Source organism: Rhipicephalus microplus, unplaced genomic scaffold (genome assembly GCF_043290135.1).
Source record: "Rhipicephalus microplus isolate Deutch F79 unplaced genomic scaffold, USDA_Rmic scaffold_18, whole genome shotgun sequence".
Lineage (NCBI taxonomy): Eukaryota > Metazoa > Arthropoda > Arachnida > Ixodida > Ixodidae > Rhipicephalus > Rhipicephalus microplus.
Genome location: NW_027464591.1, coordinates 8,930,970 through 8,936,969, shown reverse-complemented (window position 1 = coordinate 8,936,969; position 6,000 = coordinate 8,930,970).

Below are 6,000 nucleotides of genomic sequence, written 5' to 3'. Positions count from 1 at the left end.
TCATCAGAAATATTATTCTGAAAACAACAAATGAGAGATTGAGAAGCACATGCAGGCCTATTTTTTATGCTCTAGATTTGCAACTGATGGGACGGCACACGGCCGTGTCGGTATATGGCTAGGCATGTATACGTTAACTCAATTAGACGAGAGATCAACAAATAACGACAAAGAACAACAAAGAAACAGGAATATTCTTCAAAAGGATAGATGCAGTGATTTTCAGTTCAGGAACCCAATGGCCTCACGCGCAAGCCTAGTTTCATTTACGAGAGACAGCAGTCCCGCAAGGTATGAGAGCTGTAGCTTTCATTGGTTCAATGTTATAATTGAATTATGGTGGCATAGCGTTGAGGAGTTTCTCATGTTATGTGAATCATATTTGTCGCCATCACGCCACGGACAGTCATCCTTGTAGCAGGCAATATGACGTGGTAAACTTCACGCTCTTCAGCTCTGATTTCGAAATGCATTAGTGAATGCATCTCAGTTTTCTGCCGAGAAATCAACACACGCGAATGTAGTAGCAGCTGTTATGCACGACTGGATGTGTTAACAGTTATTTATTATACGAAACATTTTCACGTGCATTCATGTTGTTTCTCGCTCTATTGATAACGTAGCGAAGAAATCTTCGGAGTTCTGCTATTCTTTTTTTGCTTTACTACATCTTTTGTCCCTATAGTCAATACCTTAGGAACGTGATTTCTGATTACATATAATCAACATAGCTGATTATTACTGTTATTTTACGCAGAGCCTTAGTCTCGTGATAACCCTAAGTATGAGACCTCGGGCGGTTCCCCTGGAGAATTTAATTTAAAAGTTCTGGGCCTTCTAGCGTATTTTAATTAAATGGTACTGAAAGGTCCCCTTTGCAATCAACGTGACCGCGTGTGATAATGGAACTGCCAACCTAACTTGACACTGGCATGGTATGCAAGTGTGACTGTTTTTTCACTCCTCTACCCATGTTCCCAGCAAAATATTGTCATAGAGATGAAGTAAAGGAATACGAAGGGTAGAAGGAGCTGGCAGGCGCGCCAATGTGCCAATCAGCCATTGTGACTCTTGACTGTGGTTTTTCTCTGTAAATGCATATTGTACAGAAGTCACCAACCCCGTAACATATTGGTGAGAGGTGCTGGGTAACCATCAGGCAACGAAGCTCCGCAGTGGACGTCGCATCGCTTTTCCAGCCATTGTGAATGCTGAGTTCTCCGCGTCAACGTCAGCGTTTCCGACGAACATGGCGTTGCAACCACATGTTTTCACGCCACATAAAGATCCCGGTACATTCTGCGGGATCGATGGCGTCGACGTTGATGATTGGTTGGCCATGTTCGAACGAGTCAGTGTGCGAAACATATGGGATCCTTCAGTTGGCTAATGTGCTGTTTTACTTGAGAGGTACGGCCAAGGTGTGGTATGAAAACAATGAGGAACTCGCAAGCTGGGACCAAAGCAAAGACTCTAGAGGGGTTTGGCAAAACCGCTAGTTGTAGGATCGTCGCCGAAAAGGAATTGGCCTGCCCTGACGAATTTCCCCCGGAACCATACCTGCACACATTCAAGACGTGCTGGCCTTTTGCCAAAATGCCGAAAGCGATATCACAGAAAGTGGCAAGGTCGGGCATGTCCTGAAAGGGATTGCCGACGACGCTTTCAATCTCCCAATGCCCAAGGGTTGTTCCCCCGTGGACGCGATCATCGAAGAGTTTCGTCTCTTTGAAGAAGTGAAAAGTTGCTGCATTCTGCAAACATCCGCCCGACTTCCGAACACACCTGCGACATCGACTTGTGAGGACAAGTCCACACCACAACATCCAAGGCTGCCCGGAGACCTGACACGCATTGTTCATAGTGAACTGGAAGCAATATCGCCCTCAGATTTATATTCGCGCAGCACCGATGCCACTCCTGTCACTGTTCCTCTTGTTCAAGTCATAGTGCGCCAAGAGCTTGGAAACATTAGAGTGCATTCCGTGCGTCATGTCACCGCGCCCAAAGTCAGCGAACGCCCTTTCGCGGTGTTCTCCTCCGACCGATGGTTTTTTAAACCCACTCACAGCCCGGCGTAGTGGTGAACTGCAGATGACCACCCTATATGTTTTAACTGCCACCGCGTCGGACGTATTGTTCATTACTGTAGCAACACATGGTCTTCGGCACCTCGTGAAACGACCAATATGACCCGTTGTGATGGTACGGCCTGCAACTTTTCACCTGCCCATGAGTTTAATGCCGGTGACAATTCTCGGAACACTTGGTACAGCCACTCGCCTTCACCTCGTGGGCACCAGTCTCGTTCATCGCAAACACGTCGCCCATCGTTCAGTTCACGACAGCCATGGCGCTTCTCGTACCCCGTGGCTTCCGGCCACAGCGTCTAGGAAAACTGAGAAATGCAGCCCCCGGAGGTGGTGCTGCATCGACGATTTCCGCAGCAAATCCTCTCTCCGTTCCCATCAGACGAAGCGTAATAGACATTGAAGTAAACGGCGTACTTGTACAAGCACTTGTCGACACCTGCGCAAGCGTTTTGGTCATGACTTCAAGCCTACGCACACGTTTAGAGAAAGTTCTGACACCGGTGGCTGCACAAATGCTCCGTGTGGCCGATGGCAGCAAGCCGATGGTTCTCGGTTTCTGCACTGCCCGCTTAAGAATAAAGGACCACACTACTTTTATCATTTTAGCCGTGATTGACCACTGCCCTTATGACGTTATCCTAGGCCTGGACTTCTTGTCAAATCATTCTGCTCTTATCGATTGTGCTACCGGCGTCATTCAGCTAGAGCTGCCTCATATATATAGCGTTTTGGTCATGACTTCAAGCCTACGCACACGTTTAGAGAAAGTTCTGACACCGGTGGCTGCACAAATGCTCCGTGTGGCCGATGGCAGCAAGCCGATGGTTCTCGGTTTCTGCACTGCCCGCTTAAGAATAAAGGACCACACTACTTTTATCATTTTAGCCGTGATTGACCACTGCCCTTATGACGTTATCCTAGGCCTGGACTTCTTGTCAAATCATTCTGCTCTTATCGATTGTGCTACCGGCGTCATTCAGCTAGAGCTGCCTCATAGAGTCGCGGAACCCTACCTTGCCCTGCCGTTCCTGTGCTCTCCTCAGGACGCACGGCTGCCACCTCAGGCAGCTACCTACGTCGTTATGACCGCACAGTCACAGGTTCCCGATGGTCAATATGTCCTTTTCCCTCTCGCCGACGTCCTTTTGAGCCGCAACATCACCATTCTCCATACGCTTGTGACTGTCACTAACAACTGTACCTTGCTCCCACCTAATTTCAGCTTCTGCCTTCAAATGATTCCTCGTGGCATGTTTTTGCTCAATATATGTAATGCTGACGAATTCGCAATAGTGGCTCTCACTACCGAGATTGATTTACTTGAGTCTCCTGTAGCTTACAGCACCTGCTCTCTGCCAGATCGTTTCTCAAAGATGATTGCACCCGACCTCAACCCTGCGCAAGCAACGACACCTGTCACCTTCTAGCGTCAAATACCGACATTTTTTATTTTGACGACAGACCTCTGGAACAAACATCTGCCGTGGAGCACAGTATAAACACTGGTGACACCAGTCCTATTCGCCGACGCCCCTATCATGTCTCCCACACTGAGCGTAGAGTTATCCAAACAGAAGTTGAGAAAATGCTCAACAAAGGTGGCATAGAACCATCAAATAGTCCTTGCGCCTCTCCTGTAGTCCTTGTGAAGAAAAAGTACGGTACCTGGCACTTCTGCGTTCACTATTGTCACCTCAACAAGATCACGCGAAAAAACGTATACCCGCTACCACGCATCGACGACGCATTAGAATGCTTACACGGCGCTGCATAGTTCTCGTCTATTTATATTTGGTCCGGCTACCGGCAGATTTCTGTCGCAATGGACCATGAGAAGACGGCCTTTATTACACCTGATGGTTTATACCAGTTTATGGTCGTGCCTTTTGGACTATGTAAAGCCCCTGCGACATTCGAACGGATGATGGACTGTCTCCTTCGCGGTTGTAAGTGGTCTACCTGTCTCTGCTACTTGGACAATGTGATGGTTTTTTCATCTACTTTCGATAGACAGCTGACCCGTCTCGCTACAATTCTCGCAGTCTTCAGAACAGCTGGGCTATAACTGAATTCCAAGAAATGACAATTTCGCCGCCATTAGATTGCCGTTCTGGGTCATCTTGTAAACGCCGATAGAGTCCAACCAGATCCCGAAAACATCCGCACCATCCACAGCTTTCCGGTGCCCCGTTCTACATCTGACGTCCGGAGCTTTGTGGGCTTACGTTCGTACTTTCGTCGTTTTGTGCAAAAACTTCGCCGATGTTGCCAGGCCACTCACATATTTGCTGAAGAAGGATACCACATTCTCCTAAGTCCTGAGCAGGCTCAAGCGTTCACTGCTCTCATCGGCTACTTAACTACGCCATCCATACTTGCATACTTTAATCCTTCTGCTGCCACAGAGGTTCTCACCGACGCAAGTGGCCACGGTGTCGGCTCTGTTCTCGCTCAGCGGCACCACGGTGGACAGTCCGTGGTAGCTTACGCCAGTCGCCTACTTTCTCCCCCTGAGAGAAATTATTTTAACACCGAGAGAGAGTGTTTAGCTTCAGTTTGGGCCGTCAACAAGTTCCGGCCATATTTATACGGTCGCACATTCTCCGTCGTTACGGACCACCACGCCCTCTGCTGGCTGACTTCTCTGAAAGACCCGACGGGACGTCTGGGTCACTGGGCTCTGAGGCTCCAGGAATTTACGTTTAGCGTCAGTTACAAGTCTGACCGTTTGCACAAGGACGCAGACTGTCTTTCTCGTCATCCAGTGGATCCTCCCGATCTTGTGCCTGACCTGCAGAGCCGTGTAATGGCGCTTACTAACATCAACGATATTCGCATCGAACAACGACAGGATGAGTCAGCGCGCACTCTCATTGACATAATCCAGCCTGACAGCCGTCATGCTGAATCCCGTATGTTCGTGCTGCATGGCGGCATCCTCCACCGTCGCAACGTCAGCGCTGAGAGCCCTGAGCCTCTACTTGTCATTTCTTGTCATCTACAGCCTGCCTTACTTGAACGAATGCCCTCCAAACCAATGGCGGGACACCGCGACGTTTCCCGCACATACGACCACGTGCGACGTCAGTTTTTCTAGCCTGGGCTGTGCCGCAATGTGCGTCAATGTGGAGCCACTTGCGACCTCTGCCAGCATCGTAAAAAACCTTCTTTGTTGCCAGCTGGATATCTTGACCCGATTGAAGCCCTCTCTGAACCATTTCGCCGCATGAAACTCGATTGGTCTTTTTGCGATGACGACACTGGGAAATAAATGGATCGCCGTCGCCACAGATTATGCGACCCGTTACGCGATAACAAAAACCACGCCAACCAGTTGCGCCACTGACGTCGCGCATTTCCTCCTTGATGACGTCATCTTACACGACGGTGCAACCCGACAGCTGCTTACGGACCATAGCCGCTCATTCTTGTCCAGAGTTGTCGCGACCTCCTTCGATCGTCTGCTCCAGCGCCCAAGCTATATTCCACCTGGCACCCACAAGCTAATGGCCTAACCTAATGTCTCAACCGCACGCTCACAAAGATGCTTTCAATGTAAGTCTCCCAAAATTATCGAGACTGGGACACCACGTTGGTGTATGTGACTTTCGCATTCAATTTTTCTCGACATGACATAACAGAATTTTCACTTGCTTATCTCCTGTATGGTCGCGACACCATATTGCCATTTGGAACCACCTTGCCTCTCATGCCATCTGCTTTAGTGTACGCTCGCGAAGCTATTGATCGGGCTCACATGGCTCGTCAAGCTGATCAGTCTCCTTTAACCAGATCACAGGATATGGAAAAAGCCCACTATGACCACCAGCATTGTAATATAATGTTTGCCCTAGGTCAAGTCCACAGTGAAAGACACAGTGTGCACCCTCACATGCTCTTCGAGAGT